The following is a 20,125-nucleotide window of genomic DNA, read 5'->3' as shown; positions in this document are numbered from 1 at the left end:
CTGATCACCAGCTGCCAGGTGTTGATTTTGTCTGGTGCATCCCCAAATGGCTTACGTTTGGCTCTCAAACACATCCCTGTATACCTGGAGCAGTCAAATCCAATGGTTTCGTAAGTGCTGACCTCCTCTTCGAGGAGATGTGACGAGAGGGTAAAAGCAGGGCAGTTGGGGAGTTCTCAGTCAGTGAAGTCTCCATCCGTGGACCTGCAGGCCACAGTGAACACCAAAATGTGTAGGGATTGAAAATGATACAGGTTTCAGAAGCAGAGGCACACAGAGGTGCACTGTTATAGCGGAATGTAAAGCTTTGTTAGCTACTGACAAGGCTATTTCTGTTGAAATATTTTCATCAGAAAATTGGGTTTCAGGTGAAAATGAGATTTTGAGCTGAAAGTACTCTCTCACTTCAAAAGATGTTGTCTTCATGGAAAACCCCAAAATGTAATATTTTGTAGTCCACGCTGAACTAGCATATCAGTAACCCGTGTTCCAATGAAAACCTGCTGTTATCTCTCCATCAGTGTCGGGGAGTGTGTGTGGAGCAGGGGGAGGTGGCAGAGGTGCCTGTGAGTTTTCCAGCCTGCTTTCACGTGACCTGAACCAAATCCAAAGAGTTCAGAGGTGTACTGGGATACGCGGCATTAACCCATTCACGGGCTTGAGGAGGAGGGAAGGGAGGAGGTACTTACAGAGATACCAAGCTCATGTGAACCTTGCAGACCAACTGTTGAACTGGTGTAAATTGGTCTGGCTCCATTGACCTGGAGCTATGCTAAGTATGCATTAGGGGGTCTGATGCATTCAAGCAGATCTTGCTTTGTTTGCATTCATTCAGAAATTGTGCCAGTACCCAAAGCATGACATGAGCGTATATTTTAGAATTTAAAAATATAGATCTGGTTGATTTTGAATGTGCTGGTTTTTTTTTTTTTTTTTCCTTTGTGTTAGTTATTTATGGCACTGGAAAGTACAAATTAGCATGGATTCCCAAGGATGTGTTTGATCTAAAATAAGGAAAATTCCTTTAAAGGAGATATGTTTAAGGGGCTGACTGTTATTTATTTTATTAAGCATATAAGGGTTGTTTGGATCTGTGTCCTGCCTATAATTCCTGTGTTTAGAGCAATGCTGATGGGAAAATGGTATCCAGCGATTTATGAAAGGTGATACTATGTCAACAGATAGGCACTGGGTTAGTACATGTGACAGTAATCTTCCACGGCATTCAGAGCATTCAGACCATATGCTTTAAAACATCAGTAAAATACATGTCAGAACCACTTCCTCCCCAGACCACGGCAGGGGTGACGCTGAGGAAGGGAGCCGGGGGGCTTTGCAGCCCTCAGCGCTGGGGTGCTCTCTGGAAAGGAAACGGGCAGGGGGGGGAGAACTGCAGCACCTTCTCCCAAATGAATGAATGGAGTCGGTTCAAACGCATGAGGACGTGCATGGACGGGGGCAGCAGCTGCGTGACGTTAGCAGGACGCAGTGGACTGGTGTGAGGTTTGCTCATGAGTATTGACTGGCTGCTTTTTGGATGGTCTTGTTGGAGCAAGGGGAAATAAATGGTAGAAGCATGGCTGTTGGCTATTGTTTCTACTTCTGCTTTTCTGTACTGTCCTGGTTTTCATCTAGAGGTTGTAAGAGATTTTTAGAAACACACCATGTCTTAGCTTATATGGTTTCCAGAGAGGATGAAGACTAAAGAATGTTACAGAAAGGTTTTTGTCTTTGGAAGCCAGCATTGAAGAAGGATTATTTTTCAACTCAGTGAAAGCTCATTGTCAAGACATCCCATCTCTACCTGCTGCTTCTGCTCAGTGAAGGCAGGGGTTGCAGTTGCAAACTCAGGTCACAAAACTCAAGAGAGAAATTTGGGAGCCCTTTTGAGTGCATGTACGACTCAGGGGATTGCAGGAAACCCCCTTTGTACCTCTTTGGCTTAGCCTGGAAAACTGAAAGTTCAGACAAGAGGAAGCACCTCAAACCACAAATAAACTGTTCTGTTTATTTGAAGGTAATGGGCCAAAACTCAGTATTTTTACTCTAGGCAGAACTCTCACTGAAGTCATTAGACAATGTGTCTGAAGAAGGGCAACAGGCCTCTCTCTGAAGTTACTAAGACCAGCATTTCTGAACCTCACACTGGTAGTGCTCATCTGCCTAAAAAACAGACTTCTTGGGAAGGGAGCAACAGGAAAGTCCTGTGTGGAGGCTGTAAAATGGTTTACATTCTGTATTAATACTGATTTAACAATCATAAAAGGAACATAAATGTTTAAAAATGAAACATTTTTTTGTTTGAATATTAAACATTGGCATTTCTCCTCCTGATTTTTAAATCAGCCTTTAAGACAGCTGGGGCTGGTTTACAGTAATTTCTTGCCATACCTCCTAGGTAACTGTTTAGTAGCACAAAAGCTTCCAGGCAGGAGAGGGTACTAAACAGCTATTCGTAATTTCAAGGGTTATTTCCAAATGTGCGTCACTGTTTATTCCTGTTGAGAGGTGTTCCTCACCTTTTGAACTCTCTGACTGTCAGCCTAGGTCATCCAAAGTGTCATGCAGATTGATATTTCTGAATTCAGCAATGTGTGGAGGGGAATAACCCATTCAGGCCACCTTGAAAGATCAGTGACGGCTTCCTTAATCATATAAAGGGTGACTCAGTGTTTTATGAGCACCTCTCAACACAGTCATTAGTTTTATCAGTCTGAAGTTTTTTTAAAAGACAGCCCTTGTGCAAACAGCCTCTGAGTCAGTGCCAACTCGAAGCTCTCTGCCAAGCAAGAACTCACCATCGACACCCACCAACTGCTAATCAAACAGCTGGGCAGGACTCCCCCGAGGCGGGGCAAGTTCTCAGCTAGTTTGCAGTAGCCCTCCTGTCTGGGAAAGGGCATGGTGACTTTATACCTCTTCGCATTTCCTCTTCTTGGGCGAGAGGAGCAAACCAAGCTCAATTCAACTTTGGGCAGCTTTGGAGCTGCTTGTGCCAGTGCCGCATCTGCAGCTCGCGCCTGCTGGCAGCGGCGGCAGCTTTCAGCCTTGCCCCTGCACTGAGGCAGAGGAGCCTGCGTCACCCCTGGCTCTGCATAATGTGGAGTTCCCCGGCAGCAAGCTGGCTTGGCTCTGGCGGTGACGGTGACAGTGCAGCTCCCCAGCGTCGGCGGGGCTGGAGGGTGGCTCAGGGAAGCTGTCCCCGAGCACGCTCCTCCGTTGCCGCCTCACTCGTGCCCTTGCGTGCAGCCAGCCAAAACGAAAGTTTCCTTTAATTCAGCCAGGAAGGCTCGCTGCCCTCTCTCAGCAGTCTCCAGCGCTGTTGCTTGAAATAGAGATATGTCTTGAAACACCCGCATCATAAAAAAAAAATCGCTTCAAGGCATTCCTCCCAGAAGTGAAATCTCTGGGATGTGTTCGGTCAGCCAAGAAGAAACTGTGCAAGGAAGTTCCCACAGTCACGCTTCCTCCTGAGCCATGGAGCTGGATTTGGACAGACCTCTGCAAATAAAGCCATTTTTAAGCACATTTATACCTTCAGTCCGGTTGCCTCATGTCTGTCATTGGCCGTGTTTCTGGGCCACAGGGCAGACTCGGCAGGAGAAGCAGTAGGTGGTTGTGAACACCCCTCTCCCCCCGACATTTCACGCAGCACACGCTTCCCGACGCGTGCGTGAGGGGATGTGATGTGCAGCCTCGCCACTCGTGGCCCCAGCCGCGGCCGCTCCAAGCAGGTACTCCGCTCTGCACTGCGGGGCATGGCTCTTCCCCACCAGCTTGGGAGAAGAAAACAAAACAGCCAAAGATAAGTTTGGGTTTGAAGAGCTGGGAAGAAGGCTACTAAAGCTTAGAGTACTCCATGTTGTGTAGAAAATGCATCAGAAACGTGCAGGACTGCAGCTTTCCCTCTAACAGGTCTCCTCCTTCCTCCCTGGCCCCTCATGGTTGTGCTGAGAACATTAAGGGAATAGAATTGCTGGCGTTTGTATTGATGGCCACCTCAAAAGTGCCCCTCTGGAGAAAAAATGCCGAAGGGCTGAAGTTTGTTTTGGGGATGTTTGCTACAGCTCTTGTGAAGGTTGCAAGGCTTGCGAGCACCTAACTGGGGGCAGCTTTCCTTCCCCTGCCAGTGGTCTCAAAATGCCACGTTCTCACATCCAGCAAATAAAGGGCTAGAAGGAAGACATCCAACTCCTTGCAGAAACCCCACTCAAGCCTCCTGTATTCCTGCTGGGGAGTAAATCCTCTGGCTGCACCCACCACCTCATTCCTCCATGCTGTTTGCAGAGGGTGGAAGAATGCGCTCAGGCAGCAACCGAGCTGCAGGGGAGGGCTGGCCGAGCAGGGGGAGACCAGCGAGGAGGCTGAATCACTCCCATACTCCTGTGGAAGTGACGGGGAGAGCTGCGTGTGAAGCACGCACATCTTTCAGCAAGTTGTTTGTCTTCTCACTCTTGATTGTTAATGACCACGAAATGCTAGCAGAAGGCCAGCCAGGGCACCCATCCTCTCTCTTTCTAGCTTTCAGGGATCCCAACACTTCGGGATAATGAAACAAATGTACGTTGTCAGTCCAAAATAATAACACTTTACAAAGTGGAAATGCAAATTTCCTGAGATATCCCTGAATAGCAGGTGGTATTTCCTGATGTATTGTTTCTGACCTTCAGGGAAATTATGAACTGAGGAAAATGGGGACGGTATCAAGCAATTAAAGTAAAACAATGAGAGGATAGTAAGCTGAGTAAAACAACAAGCAAGAGAAGGCTTGGATTTTGTAAATTTGTTGGGGATTTTTATAATGCTGTGGACACTGAGTGCAGTGAAGATTCAGCAGCTCTTTTACAAAGAAGGCAGTGGTGGAAAGGAAATAGGAGAAAATGTTTAACATTAAGATAAATTGCTCTTAAGGGCACAAGCAAATAATCTGGAATAATTAATAGTATTAGTATTAATAAATAAGTAAAAATTAGCTGGGTGACAGGTTAACTAATACTTGTATAAGTCCAGAAAAGCAGACAAACATTAACTTGAGCTTCTAACAGTGAGATCAGGAGCAAACACGCTTGTGTTTCTGTTAACTAGATTTTGCTTTGAAAAAAGGACAATCTGTGCTTGGTTACTGTCAGGCAAAAATGACAATTTTGGTTCCGATTTTATAAAAAGGAGATGAACTATTAGGTTTGCTGGTCTGTGCTTCATGTAGTGTCACATGTATCTCATTTGAGTGAAAGCTATCTAATGTGATCTTGTGTACATAATGCTGTTTCCTCAAGTGTATTCAAAACCAGTACCTAACTAAAGCAAAGACTGGTAACTGATCTTAAGTTTCTTCTGAACAGGCATTGCTGCATATTCCTACATTATATATAACTCTGTAGCTGAAAGACCTATATAATACCTTGCCTCACCCTGTAGAACCTCCAAGATTCACTTTCTCCCGGTGCGCAGTCCTGCGCTCGCCCGCGTGCAGTTACTCTTACTCATGCTATCAGCGTGGTGGATTTGGGTTGGGTTCACTTCTGTGAGATTGTTCAAACAAATTTGATATTTCTAGTTATGTGCATCTGGTCTTAGTGGGTTTTGTGTCAGCTTCTTTTATTTTCCTTGATCATAATTTATTACTTAATTTCTCTGCAGCACATGCGCACATGTTCCTGCTATGTAAGGAAATGCTTGTGAAACAGAAACCATCTTGGCAATATTTCTATGAGACAAACTAGTTCTCCCTTGTTAGACTAGTGACATCGATATCCAGCCCTTGATTCACAGATGCTAAAGCCAGATGGGGCCATGTGGTAATCCGATGTGACCTCCTGTGCAGGATGGGCTGTTGGACTCCATCACAAGTGAAAGTCTGCTACAGGTTTCTTAGGATTATGGCCAGAGGGGGGATTCCTTCCTATGGATGGCATTTGAATGCAGGTGACAAACTCCCATAATCTTTTGAGTCATATTTTAAAAACGAGGACTGTGGTAGAGGTCTAGACCAGGTCCAAGAAAACTGTATTCAGTAATGTTCTTGAATATTGATCCATGTTCTGAGAGGAAGTATTTAATCTCTCTGGAGCTCTTTTCCACAGCCCACCTTCTGTCAAGTCTTCCATGTTCGGAGCACCCATGCTTCACGTGAGGGGATCAGCTGTGCAGCATCTAATGCAGGGACAGTAATTCCCCTCATTCTCTCAACGTTGCATGAAAATCTTGTTGCTCAGAGTGTCTCTGCCTAGCTTGCTGGGTCCATTGATTGTTTCCCCACAGCTGTGGCATGGGAAGACAAGAACAGAGCGAGTAGCTGGTTGAACATTTGCTGGTCAGCCTGGAAATGTCAGCTTTGGTGGTTTTTCCTGTCTCCAGTAGTACAGGATTTGATTCCTCCTGGTCCCACTGCTGGCTGTGGTACACAGTCCAGCATGATGTAGTTCATGAGCTGTTGGAGGACCACAGTCATTTGAGTGCCTGGAGGCACCTGCTGTTAGGTCTGGCGCTCAGCTGACAGAGTCTAAGAATTACCCTAAAAGCAACAGGGGCTTGTTGAAAATGTGTGATATTTTCTGCCAGGCAGAAACTATTCAGGGTGGGTAGATTGCTAAACTTGATTTTAAGAATTAAGACTGATCTAAAATTAACGGTCTTAAGGTGTAAGCCACCTTAGTGCATTAGCACTAAGTTCCTCTCTCCAAATCTATAAAAAGAGATAGGGACATAATTTCTAGTCTGAGATATTTAATGCACAACTGCATTAAAGTGTTCTGGCTGAGCTTTGATGAGTATTAGTGACTGCCCATGCACAGGCTGCTAGCCTGTCCCCATTGCTTCACTGTAGTAAAATACGTGTAAAGTGATGCTGTATATCCTCATATCTGAAGTAGGCTAAAGCCCATATGTATTCTGTTATTGCTGCTTACCTGGTGTTGATCTTTAAAATGCCTTTTAAGTCAGTGATGTGTTCATGTACTTAAATCATGCAGAATACAGTATCTCACTACTACCACAATAGTAAGTTGTTTGGTTGGTTAATAGCCATTCATAGATTAAATACTCAGTGTGATTCAGATTTTAGTCAACAGAAGTCAAGTCATGAAATGGTCATGGGAGGGGTATTGCTGTTTTGAAAATAGTGTGATCGTGGTCTGAGTTTCTGATAAATACATCCAACACAAGCAGTGTCCTGTTCTCTTTGTAGACCAGTGCTGTGAAAGGGGTATGTATATGTCCCGTGGGCTCTTAGATTATATAGGCTAACTGGGAAACAAATGAATACTTCCAAGGACACCTAGCTGCTGTGCTGGGATGCACTTTTCTTTCTGATTCACTTAGGATGAATGCTTTTGCATGGTACTCAAGAACACTGTTAGAGGTGTTGTTTTTCAAATGAGATGTAAAATCAAGGCCCTGACCACTTGTGGTCATTAGCATTCCCATGGCACTTTTCAAAAGAGTCCGGGTTTTGACCCCAATGTCCTGGCAAAATTCCAATTTGGATAATTACATCCTTCCTTCCCTGCCACGTACACTGGATATGCTATTCTTCAGCTCCTGCCTCAACTGTATGTAACATTGTCTTGTGCTGTTAAAACAGCTGCCAGACCTCATCCCAGAAATGGCTGCATTTCGGTACAGAGTGAAATGGATCCTTTTATAAGGTTCCCATGTCATTTCCAGTGTATAAATCACGTTGAGATCTACAGAGATTAAAAGGATATTCAGAGATGAGATTATGTATTTAAATACCGTGATTGTTTTTAGTTACCTGATACATATTCTTAAGCTTTTCACAAGGAAGTCCAGGTTGAACTGAGGAGTAGTACCAATATGACCCATCACACAGCATCACAGGTCTCTCACAGGACATCTGGTAATGAGTGAGATTTCCATTTCTGAAGGAACACCGAGAGTTTAGAAAAATGTACTTGGAAATAAAAAAGAAATCTACCACAAGTGATACTGTTGAGGCTTCAAACATGTTCACCGTGGTGGTGTACAGGCACTTCCCAAGTTCTTTTGCTTGCAGTTTGTCCTTGTCTGCCATGTACCAGTAGGTCAGGTTCAGATTGGGATTAGTTCTGTAGTCTTCAGGAACTAGATGTCCTTGTCTGTATTTGTGTTACTACAGGATGCTAATCAGTGAATGTATTACACATTTTGCTCCTAGAGTCTCTGTGGTTCATTGGTGTCCCAAGCTCTTCCAGGAATGTAGTTCCTGCACACTGAAGCCTCCCCCAGGACATTGGCAGCCCTGTAGTTGGAGTGTAGTATGGCTGAGACAGCTGTGCGAAAGTGCATTCCCAGATACTACTGGCCAGTGCTAGAACTGAAGGTTCAAAATTTTAAATGGACATACTGTTTTCTAGTGCAGGGCTGGTTAAACTAAAGCTCATGTGCTGGAACCTCCCTGCCAAAATTATCAACAGTGCAAAATTGCCCTGCATCCTCTTTTCTGAAGGCCCTTACCCTGAGCAGAGGGCAACAGCCTTCTTTTCACTGTGCTCTCTCTTCGAGGATGTGTGGATCCTGGTCTTCACCCATCTGATCTCATGTCTGTCGGTTGGTCCAACCACAGACATCATCTTGTCATGGGATGAGCATGGATGTGCAAGAAGTGTCTTCACGTATTAAGTCATGGTTAGAGTTGAGACCTTGAGTACCTCTGTAAGGGACCATTCAACCAACCCCAGCCCAAAAGGTTGGGCCCCATCACACTTGGGAGTAAGGAGAGGGAGGAGATGTCCACGCTGCTGAGTAGGGAGCCATATGTAGCTTACATGATATTGGAGGGGTTCCCTCTGAGGTACAGAACATTTACTAATAATATCCTGATGTGGATATTTCACAGAAGTCCCGGCTTACTTGTCAGTCAGGAACCTTTCTGGAACTGTGATGATGCATCTGAAAGACTCAAAAAATCATCAGTTTCAGGCTGGCAAAGGAGTTTACAGTTAGCAAAACATTGTCTTTTTGGTAGAGAAAAAAGAAAAAAATAATTAAAAAGAAAAAAGCCCAGTATTTGCTAAGTAAAATGGAGCGAGACTGTATCACTTTCATGAGCTCTGCGTTTGCTTAACTGTAAAAAAAAAAATCTATATCCAGTAATAAAGGACAACTATACAATGCCAAATGAGCAGAATAACCACAAATTGCCAAGGGCATGTGCCAGCAAGGGCAGACAGGAATTAAAGTGAAAAAATGTCTCTGAAAAGGCCACACATTTGTTAAGGTAAATGCATCTAAATTAGCCCCAAAGGCAGACATTCCTGGGAGGTGATGAAAGGGGAAGAGGCATGGGCAACTCCTTATCCCATCACTGTCCCCACACCCTTTTGAAGTACTTGTGTAACAAACAGTGAATGTCCTGGCTGTCCCGCTGCCAGCACTGTCTAACAACAAAACTGAAACAGACCTGCTTCTCCACAGATTGCCATGCTGAGACATGGCTTGAGTTCGTCTTCAGGAAGAGCATGAGCTCATGTGGATCCTGCTGTCATCAGCCTTGAATGGCAGGTTGTTTCTCTGCTTGCAGGTAGGGGTGTAATCCTCCACTCCCCGAGGCAATACAGTCCCAGGGCCTTCCTGTTTCTCTCTTCCTTTTTATGATCTGAGAAGATGAAGCACTCCCATAAAGCCTACAAAAAGCATCTGATCCTAAAATCTAAAAAACCCACTGGTACCTAAAACCAGTCTTTCTAAACAAACTCCCCAATTGCTCTCTTTAAAAACACCACAAAACCCCCAAAATATGTCAGTAATGCACACACTTCTATGAGAATAAAGAAGCCAAACATGACAACAATACAGCCATACAGAAAGAAATACGTGTAAGGTATTTCTATATGTTTCCTTTCAGTTCCTTGCACATAACGGGCAGCACAGAGACTTCGTTCCCATTTGTGTACAAGCAGGGAAGGTGGCATGTGTTTGGTCCCCCTCTTCTCTACCACCTCTCCTTTCCACTTTCATGCCTCCATTCCATCCCTTTGGATCTTTCCCACTGTGCAACCCAATCTAAACTCCCAGCACCGTTCCCTACCAGCCAAAGATTTCCAGAAGCAACTAGGTGTACGCGTGCAGTCCCAAGCTATACCATTCCCTTGCCACTCCTCCAAATGCAGTCCTTCCTTTGCTGGTGGCCTCCTTGCTGCCCATGGGATTTGCCTGGGAGAGCAATGGGCTCACAGCAACTCCTGGTGTCCGTGGGGCTCTCCTCAAGGTGCACCCTCATGCTCCCTGGCTCCCTTCTCAAGATAAAGTCTTGCTTGAGGCTCGGCTGGGGAGTCACAAGGCATGGAACGTGGGGACATTTAGGTGCCTGGAAGCAGCCTGCTGACCACCAGCAGAAGAATCTTGCTCCGCACGTTCAGTAGCTCTCATACCTGTTAATACCTAGAGTATCAGGGTATCCTTGGTTGCATTGCTGCCAGCGCTAAAGTGATCTTGCAGCTGCTGTTAAGCAGTCTGGTGCTGATATATAATACCTGATCTCATGGAGGTGGATTATGTTCAACTGCAAATCAAGCTTCTGTCTACCCAGCGTACCTAATTCCCAGAAAGGGTATATCTCTCTGTGCCAACTACAGCAGCATTTGGAGGCCAGCTATCCCACTCCTTCATCCAGCAAGCTGCTTTCACCTCTGCTGCCAGGACCACCTAGCCACAGATGCTACCAACCGGTATGTTTTTGGCACTCCCAAACCACATAGGCTCCAAGCACAATAAAATATGACTAGTTGAGAGGTGGAAGCATTTACCTCTTTGGGTAGGCTCTGCAACTGGTCTGAACCAAGGGCAGAATTTAGCCAAGGACAGGATGTAGCTTTGTTTTTTTTGTGGCATGAAAAATCAGGTTTTGCCACTTAAGCAACAGAAACAACTAAATATGAAAGGGTTATCAGGAACTGAGAGTGAATACTGAGCAATCCTGTTCGCTGAAGTGACCTACGTTTGGTATAATGTTCACAAGCACTCCCTAGCAACCGTAACATTTGAAAGCAGGCTGCTTTCCAAGTGGTGGATGGAGCTCTGTGAGCAAGGAAACCACTTTAAGCTGTACCAGGGCGCGGGGCTGTAGTAGGGTGCTCCAGGCGCTGCATTCTTGATGTGGTATCGGGTTTCAGTACTATTATGAAAAAAGCTGCAGGGGATTTGCGTGCATACCTAACACACATACCTTTGATGTTCACATTGTTAGATCCAAGCAACAAATAGGATCTTCAGGTCAGATGTAGCTTCCAAAAGGCTATTAAATAACTGTAGCTAGACAGTCAGGTAATTGTCCTGTAAAAATTACAGTCAAATTCTATTCTCCTAGACTGGACTAAATTCAGAGTCTGTCCAGGGACATAAATAGAACAACTCCAAAATTGTACCAGAATTATCAAGAGCGGAATCTCTTTCTCTCTCCCTACCTTCCCTCTTCTTTCTGTCTTTCAGACCAAGCAAAGCATGTGTACACAGACACTATTCATATTGCTGCTGCTGTTGAGAGGTTGATGATAGGATATTGTAGACTTCGACTTGGCAATCTTTTAGTAAATGGGTTCTAGGTGGTTAAAAGAGAAAATCATTTTGCTACCATCTTTTAAAATGTATTACTGCATCACGTGAATTTCACAGTGATGCATATGATGAAATTGCTATTAATGAGTGAATGGTAAAAGCACACCAGAAATGCAATGCAGTGGCTTTTTTCTGCTTTGCAAGGAGCACCTACAATTCATGCCTTTGGACATAGTGAATGTAATCTCCATTTAAAAAATAGCAATATGAACTGAGTTCAGTATTTAACATTCCATCCACCAGAATGATCCCAAAATATATCAAGCCAGGAAGTGGATTAATTACAACAACTCACCATCAAGCCCCTGCTATATTTCAAGTACGTGGAAAAAATATATTTATATTTTGGACACTGACTTCTTTATGAAAATGTGCCAGGATGTCAGCAGGCTCTGGTCGGACTCTGACAGACACTCTTAGCAGCATCAGTTTCCTGGAGGCATTAATAATTATCAAATCTATTCGGTAGACAGACAGCTATCAGACATCTGTATATCCCAGACATACAAAAACATCCCCAGCCAACCATGTGGCTACCAATGGATCTGCTCAGACAAAGAAGTTCAAGAGAAGTGCCTCAGGCCAGATCCTCAGCTGCAGAAAATCAACCAGGCACAGTGGGTTGGCCTTCCTTGGCCTGTGCCTTTTCTTTGGAGAAAACCCTGCCCAGCCATCACAGGGCAATGGGAGGTCACGGAGGCAATAGGCTGGATGGGAACGGGAAGCTCCTGCAGGAGTTTAGGGCTGGGCCTGAAGATGACCACACAAGCTCTGTACAAGATGCTTTACATCTCTAAAGGGTCAGAAATGTCTGTGCAAAAGAGGCTGCCTAGATCCCTTGTATCCTTACCCCAGTTTGTGCAGATGAGGGGGCAGATAGCTCTTCCTAACAGGTTCTAGGGTTGTGTCTGTGCCCAGTGAGCTGAACAGTGCCTGGGCACAGCCTCGAGCACTGCCCTGCAGTCATCTCTGCTGTGCAGTTGGGAACTTTCTCCGCCGTCTTGTCATCTTCCACCTAACAAGGTGCCCAGGTGTAGTTAAGGGAATGGCAGTGCCCACGGAGTCTTCCCTCTAGGCAGTGTGGAAGAGATGGCCCCATATGGGAGGAGGAGAGGTGGTACGGACGTAAGACAGACTGTGGACCTGGGCTGGATTGTTCTCTCCTATAGGTGATGTCTGCAGGTTTTCTAGGTAGATCATGTTCTCCTTCACCTGCCTTTACATAGTGCCCGCTCTGATGCTCTCCTTCTCTGTCTGAAACGTGCCCTGCTAAAACATGAAGTGCAAATCTTTGGAGGCAGCAGCACTTCGAGCATGCAGCTGAACTGAAAAAGTATGCCACAGGCTGCCACTGCGAAATACCCAAGGGAGGGCACTAAGACTCCTTGGCTTGAATCATGACCTTCAAGGTAGTTTGAATGGCTGCCTTTGCGGGGTAGTGAAGGTGCCCATGGGCTGAGGGAAGTGCAGATTGTATTTTCACCAGTGTCCTCCTTCAGGGGCTCCTGTGAAGAAGTGTAGCCCTGGGCTGTGGCCGACGTGGGGCAGGGGGTAGAGGTGCCAGCTGACACTGCTGGGACAACGCTGTAGTCCCAGGGCTGCCCAGTGGAGCAGTTTACTCCCTGTTTGCCGTCACTGCCATTTCAGTTCTTTTTCCATTGCTGCCTCTAGGCTTGGGCTTGTTGTTGGCAGAAGCTTTCATAGGCCTGGAAATAAATTTGATTGCTTGTATCTACACCTACACAGTTAAAAAAGGGCTGTGCATGTATCTGAATGACACAAGGACACTGTTCAGGTCTTTGGGACCTTAAAATGGGGAGGAGAATGAATGTAGGCCAGAAAGAGGAATGTTACCAGACAGTAGTTACATTTTGAGCAAAACCACTGGAGTTCAGAGTTCACTTTCCAAACAGTAGCAGATTTTGCAGCAGGTTCTCCAGTTTGGGGCTTCACTGCCCTATTTACTCTGTTATTTCACTGGAGGCCAGTGCAAAGGTCAGGGGGATTCGGGAGCTCCTGGCAGTGCAGTCAGGTCCAGAGATGAGCCCAGTGATGAGAGTCCTGCCGCGCTGCTCAGCTCCACACAGCCACCAGCAGTGCTCCCGCCGGGAATGGCCTCCGATGCACGAACCGCTCCCGGTTTTTCGGTCCGTATGGCAGGAGGTGACTGAGCAAGGAGAGAAGGAAAACTCTAAAACAAAAGTTGGAACCAGATGGTAATGTGATACGGTGCTTTTCACCTCTAGGTCATCAATTCAAATCTAGCCTGTTTAGTAGTCACCAAAAATCATTTCCACATGGGCCAAGTGAAACGCATGGTGAACACAGGGGTTGCTGTATCCAAACAGACAAGATAGTCTGGAGATAAACAGTTGCACAATAGTTATTTGTCTGGAGGAGTCTGCAAGGTTTAAAGTGAAGTAGTTTCTGATTGGTTTATATCCCTGAATCATGAGGGCTTGGTTTCTTTGCAAATAACTTATCATTTATTTCTGTCTACTAGAACGTATGGTTTTTTCCGTACGCTATAACTAAGAATAACTGGAACCTCCCATTTGTCTTTCTCAATAGTCTGTCTGTGTAGGGAGTTATAAATAGACAGATGCATACAACGTTCACCAGACAAAAGAACCAGCTCGTGTTTCCTTAGGAGCATATCAAGAAAGCCTCAATGCTGAACTGTGTACTAGAATTATTCTGAAAGGCAGAAATTTCTTCTTAATATTTTAGCAGGAAAATGTAGAGGGTGCTGAACTAAACTGGAGCACAATGCATCAGGAAAGCTTATTAAATACATGATGGATAATAATGAAGTAACAGGGGAACCCAACAGAGCAGTGGTGACTCTGAAAAAGAGCAGTCATCAACAACAGATCCTCCTGCTGCCAAATTGTATTGGTTTTAGCTGAGTACGCCAATTTAAACTTTGCTTGTAGTGTTGAACCACAGATACTAGGGCCATTTAATGGGTATTTCATAAGCTGCAGCACCCTAAATATTTTATGGAAATTTAACCAATACTGTCTGAATCATTATAAAAATTAATAGTGTCTATCAAGAGCACTGAACTAATAGCTACTGTGCTTTGAATTTTGATTATATCCTTGATAAACTTAATGGAGTATTGTTGTGCTTGAACTAACAGTTCAGCTAGCAGATGAAGAAAAATTATGGTTTTTCCCTTCCTGTTCTAACCGTTAAATTTGTACTTACCAAGATCTGTAATGGTGGGAAATCTACCTCTGTGAGGAAGGTTGGGTCAAAGCAACTAAAAAAATAATGGGTTATACAAGCATAAAAGAAAATAGAATTTGATTCTTAATACATTCCTTTCACTGTTATTATCCTCTCAGAACAAGTAACCACTGCAAATGTAGCAACTTACAGATGTTTTGAAGTGAAGGTAGCTTTCTGTAAACAAGACGTGTGAGATCCTAACCCTGCTGAAGTCAGTTGTTTGACTTCCATTGGGTATACATGTATCAGACTGGATATGGGTGACAGTGCCTGAATTTTCAGGCTATCAAAAGAGTCAGCTGAAGCAGTGTGTTTTGAATTCGCCAATTAAAATACAAAATTTTGTTGCCAGTCAAATAACTATTAAAAGTCAGTCACTTTGTGTACTTGGAAAACTCTGATGCTCTCTGCTCTCCTCCACTAGTGGAATAGAAGTACTATTTACTTTGTCATCGACTAAAGTTATTGGTGCAGCTCCTGAGATGTTGCAGGGTTTTCCAGCAGCAGTCAGGGGAGGTCAGTTTAATAAGCCAATAAATATTTTTTGAATGACCTGACTTTGTATTTGGTATTTAAAACTCAGAAGAGTGCCAAGCAGGGATAGAAAATAAAGAATAAAAGTTCCACAGATTTTGCCAAAATTCTCCACAGATTACTATTAGCCTCATTTATGAGACTGCACAGAGGACTGTGAAATCTCCTTTGAACTCTAAGGGCCAGATGGTTTTCCTGTTAGATCCTAATGACCCACAGCAGTGTGCATACACAGACACCACGGTTGCCAGTTGACGGCAAACATGCGATGGAGGCAGGAGAATTCATGACCTGTGCGTCCAAAACACAAGCCATTCCTGCCTGGATGGAGGGGGCATCCCCCCTGGCTTAAAAAAGCATTTCTGCTATCCCCTCGAAAAGAAGGTCGTTTCGAAAGCGAGAGGTGAGCATACCTGGATCAGAGGAGCGAATAGCAGGCGCACCGTCCCGTGCAGCCTGGGCTGGATCCCCGCTGAGGGTCGTGAAGCTGAAAGTAGCTTTTGCCCAGAGGCGAGGGCTCTCTTGAAGGCTGCGTGGGCCCCTGGTCCCAGCCTTGTATCACTCTGTGCTGGGAGAGGGAGGGAAAGGCTGGACTCGAACCAATTAAAGCTGTAGGGCAGAACGGTAGTTATTCCGCTGTCATATGGAACTGCTTGGGAGACATGATTTATTTTGGATTATATTGGTTTCAACTGGTATAATATGAACTTCCTGATTTTTTGAGGATATATAGACAAAAATAGTAAATATGGTTTTACTCATCTTTTAATTTAGAACTACAAGTGTTTGGGTGACCTATGAAATCATTTTAATGATCTCTGCACAACACTGAGCTGTCAGCACTATAAATGTCATCCTATCTGGGTATTAGTCTCCATCATGGTCATTTAGTCTCACCAGCAGTGCTACCTCCATGCGAATGTCTTGTCTGTGTCAAGCTGTGGGAATAAAACAGAGTCACTCTTGCCAAGAAGCATCAGTCAAACATCTTCATAATACTCAGTTTGAAGAAGAAGACATGAACACAACATCTAGGAGCACTGTGAGTGTGCAGCTTGCCCTTGGAGATTCAGGCACAGCAGTCAGGGGATGATTGGCATTCAAACCAGTGCTTTTATCTCTGATCATTAAAAATGTGTTCCAGCATTGCTCGTATTAGTTGACATAGACTTGCCCTTCCTTATTTTTACAATGCTGTGCAAAGTCACGGGGTAAGAAGTACACCAGCGAATGAGAAGTGTGACAAATTGACTTTGATACAATTTTTGACCGCTGGTACAAGATGAATATGGACTTATCACATGAGGCTGATCTTTTGTTCTCATATAGAAGACAAAGAAATTGTTAGACCAGTGTCTGTATAGACTATAAGGATGCATCTAAGATGTTAACAGAGTAAAGTAATAGAATTTGAGGATAAAATAAAATGAGGTATGTGGTGACAGAGGAGGAGTGTAAAAAGTGTGTTGTAGAAGATAAACAGCTGGGCTTTGAACATCCAAAACTTGCAGCAAAGATAAAACCACCAGAAATTTTGTGTACTTTCCTCTTTAGGTGGTTTATTTTTTTTTGGTTCAAAGTTAGGAATCTTATCCTGGAGTTTTAAATTATTATCTTTTGCCTTAGCTCATGTACTTAATAGTTTAAACATGGCAAGAGAAATTCTGCTTTATTTTGGATTTTTTCTTGTATGATAGACATTTAAATGACATGGTCATAGGATTTTTCCAGTGCTGTCACTTGTTCTTTCTGTCTCATACAGATTTAAGAAATCTACTTAAGTTTGACTTGTACTTGCATATGATGTAAATAAACCTGAAAATTCAGCTGATACACATTCAAGTGTACAATAGCTGGTTTTTAAACTTAGGATAAAAATAAAACTGAGAAAGTCTTGTGTTGCACAAAAGCTCCCCTTACATATAATCACTGACATAAGTGAGAGAACCTCTGGCAGAGCAGAAGGTCTGCCATCTTACTCTGCAAGCTCCTGGGGGGATACATAATAGTTCAGTGCTCTTGTGTCTTGCGTACAACTTTATTTTGCTCCAAAGCACCTCTTTAAAGTCTCTTGTCCTTGGCTTTTTTATGGTTCCAGTCTTTTCCATAACCAAGACAGATTCTCTTTCTTTACAGCTAGTTGAACATGCAGTTGCAACACTCTTTTGAATCAGAGATGTCTCCTTTGAAGCCCTGAAAAGATCTCTTAACTCAGTGAACACAAAGCTTAGTGAGTTGAGGCGTTTGTATCTACAGCGTGTCAAAAAGTTTCCAAAGGCATCACATCCACAACAGTTAAAGAAATGAAAGGGGGTACTTGGGAAATTTCTCATTATTCCTGTACGCCTCAGTTCTTCTGGCTGGAGTGACCTAAGTGAGCAGACACTGCAAACCTCTCAGGATTGCTGGGTTTATCCACCCTGCATTCATCCAGATAGCTGTCCCACTCAGCCAGGCTGAAGCAGAAAAGCAATGCCCCTGACAACCAGCCCCTGCAGTGATTCAGCTGCCACAAGCTGGAGCCCTCAGCCTGACACGAGTGGGCACAGCTCCCGGCATGCGGCGGTGTGTGCCGTTAATACCAGCTGAGGGGCTGAGCCCTGCTTTTGAGCTTTCATAGCTGTGCTTCTTCCATTTAAGGGAGAAAGCATAACACATGCTGAACTCCAGATCCCAAATCCAGTGGAAACCTAGCTGGCAGTGATCAGGCACTGCCTGGGAGCTCTCAACGTGAAGAACTACGATAGCAAAGGTCTTGAATGACTAAGATTCTTGAAAACCTTGGTCAGTATCAGAGACAGTTTCCAACTGGGCAGAGTACAATATTTTCCCTCTGCTTTTTATGAATGGCTGGATAGGATTGTGCTGGAGTCAGAGTCCCCTGTGAAAGCCATTCATAAAAATAACAACAAAACAAAACAAACACACACAAAAAACTTTCTAAGTCCAGTCCGGAGCCACTGGGTGCCAGAGGCTGGGAAAACACGCTGGCAGCTCGAGCCCTAGCTATCACTGAAAGTATTCAAGGGGCTTTTTGGTGGTCTGAAAAGTATGAAGTGCTGTGTAGAAGGGCAGCTGGTAGAATTACTGTGACACATACTAGGCAGAAAGCCAGAGCTGGCCTTGTTTCAGACATTGTCTTTCCTCTCATTGAAGTGTCAGGACCTAATTCATGGAAAATTTGGTGAGTTGGCAGCTCTTTCAGAAGATTTCATTGAGCTACAGTGTGTGAGAGTCACATGAATGCAGAGTGCACAGCCAAAAATATATGGGGATTTCTGAGTAGGAGAAAACAGTCAGCCTCTAAGAATGTCTGCAGATTTCATGTGGTTTGGAAGTAAACACTTGTACAGGTGTAATCAGCAGGCAAAAAAAGAAAATAAAGCGGAAAAGCACTGGTAGCAGATTACTGAAGAGCTCAATGAGTTCTGTAATTATGAGGGATTCCTTTGAAACAAATCATGCCTTTGTCCAAGGGCAGCAAATGTCCATTAATGAGTTCAGGGTTTGCAGTCCACCTGGAGAAGGCATCAGTAAAATATGTGCCTTGGTAATAGCTTCTCCATTTCAAGGGAATTTAATGGAAAAGGGTCCACCCTGAAGTTTAAAGACAGACCCAGTCATCACAGTTTTTTTCTCATATGTATTTGAGAGCAGAACTTGGAGCCTGAGGCACAGATACAAAAATACAACGGCAATAGGATTCTGCTGAATTAGAAAAAGACTGAAAATAAACAAAGCATCTCTTGTTAAAATGGAACTCTTGTGGTGGGCAGTCTGAATCGAATCAGTTACATTTAATTTACATTTTCATTGATCCTTCCCACTGAAATATTGCTCTGAAAGGCCAGTTACACTAAACTGTTTATTCAGAAATATTCCAGTCATTTCTTACTACACTGTCATGAAAATTAGGTTTTTGGCCATGCAGTGGGGCAGCTTGTTGGCTTCTGCCCAAGCGAGGCACTAAAATCACAGCTGGGATTAGAAACAGGCAGGAAGCAAGGGCAGGAAGAAAATCATTGGGTGCAATCCATATACCTTGAAAACAGAAAGTCTTAGGAGGGGGTGGGGAAGACAGCAGCTTTGCCCCACTGAAGTAAGAAAAGCCCTTTTGAGCTCTCGGTGTCAGGATTTCATCCTTGATCTGAGGTCTTACTGTTCTTTGCTGCTCCTAGCACCCACAAGGGTCATCACATCATCCGGGCAGTGGTGGTGTATCTTAAGTGTGCCTGTATTAGTTCCTTAATTGGTCCTCCTCCTCCAAGGTGGAGGATGAAGGGTACCAGCACCTTGGTGGGTCTCCTGACTTGTGTGGGGACCATGCTTCCCATTCCTGGGTGGGAGCAGACAGGAGGGAGACTCGCTGGGGAGACTGTGGCTGTGCCACCAGGCAGACACATGGACAGGCAGACACAGCCTCCAGCTCTCCCTGATCACACACCCGACCTTCCTGGTGGTGGGCATCCCCAAAATCATGTCAGCAGGCTCAGGGGGGTTCAGCACAGCATCGCCTTTGTGTCCTGGTATCGGGACAACACGACCACAACAGCTAGAGCTCTGAAACCAGGGCTTTTGAGGGCTGTAGCCACTGCCTGTCCAAGCCTCCTGGCTTCGGCAGGGATGGCTTTGGTCGAGTGGGAAGCCCTGGCTCAGGAATGGGGTTATGTGTCCCTCACCTCTCTGCCTGAGCCGTGCTTCTGCTTGTGGCCAGGAGGGAGGGCCTCCCCACAGCAGGACACTCCACTCACAGCTGAAAGAGAGTGAACAGCATCAGTGGAGACAAGAAAATCTAGTTACA

The 20,125-nt window shown here is 44.6% G+C and overlaps 1 protein-coding gene across 1 annotated transcript in view; it reads left to right on the top strand.

Annotated features, from left to right (window-relative positions):
- HMGA2 (high mobility group AT-hook 2) overlaps nucleotides 1–20,125 on the top strand; it is a 121,234-nt gene that overhangs the window by 75,308 nt on the left and 25,801 nt on the right. The window lies entirely within an intron of this gene.

The sequence above is a fragment of the Tyto alba genome, unplaced genomic scaffold (genome assembly GCF_018691265.1).
Source record: "Tyto alba isolate M040663 unplaced genomic scaffold, T.alba_DEE_v4.0 Super-Scaffold_2, whole genome shotgun sequence".
In the NCBI taxonomy this organism is placed as follows: domain Eukaryota; kingdom Metazoa; phylum Chordata; class Aves; order Strigiformes; family Tytonidae; genus Tyto; species Tyto alba.
Note: the sequence above shows the minus strand (reverse complement) of the source record. Positions and strands in the feature narration are given on the sequence as shown.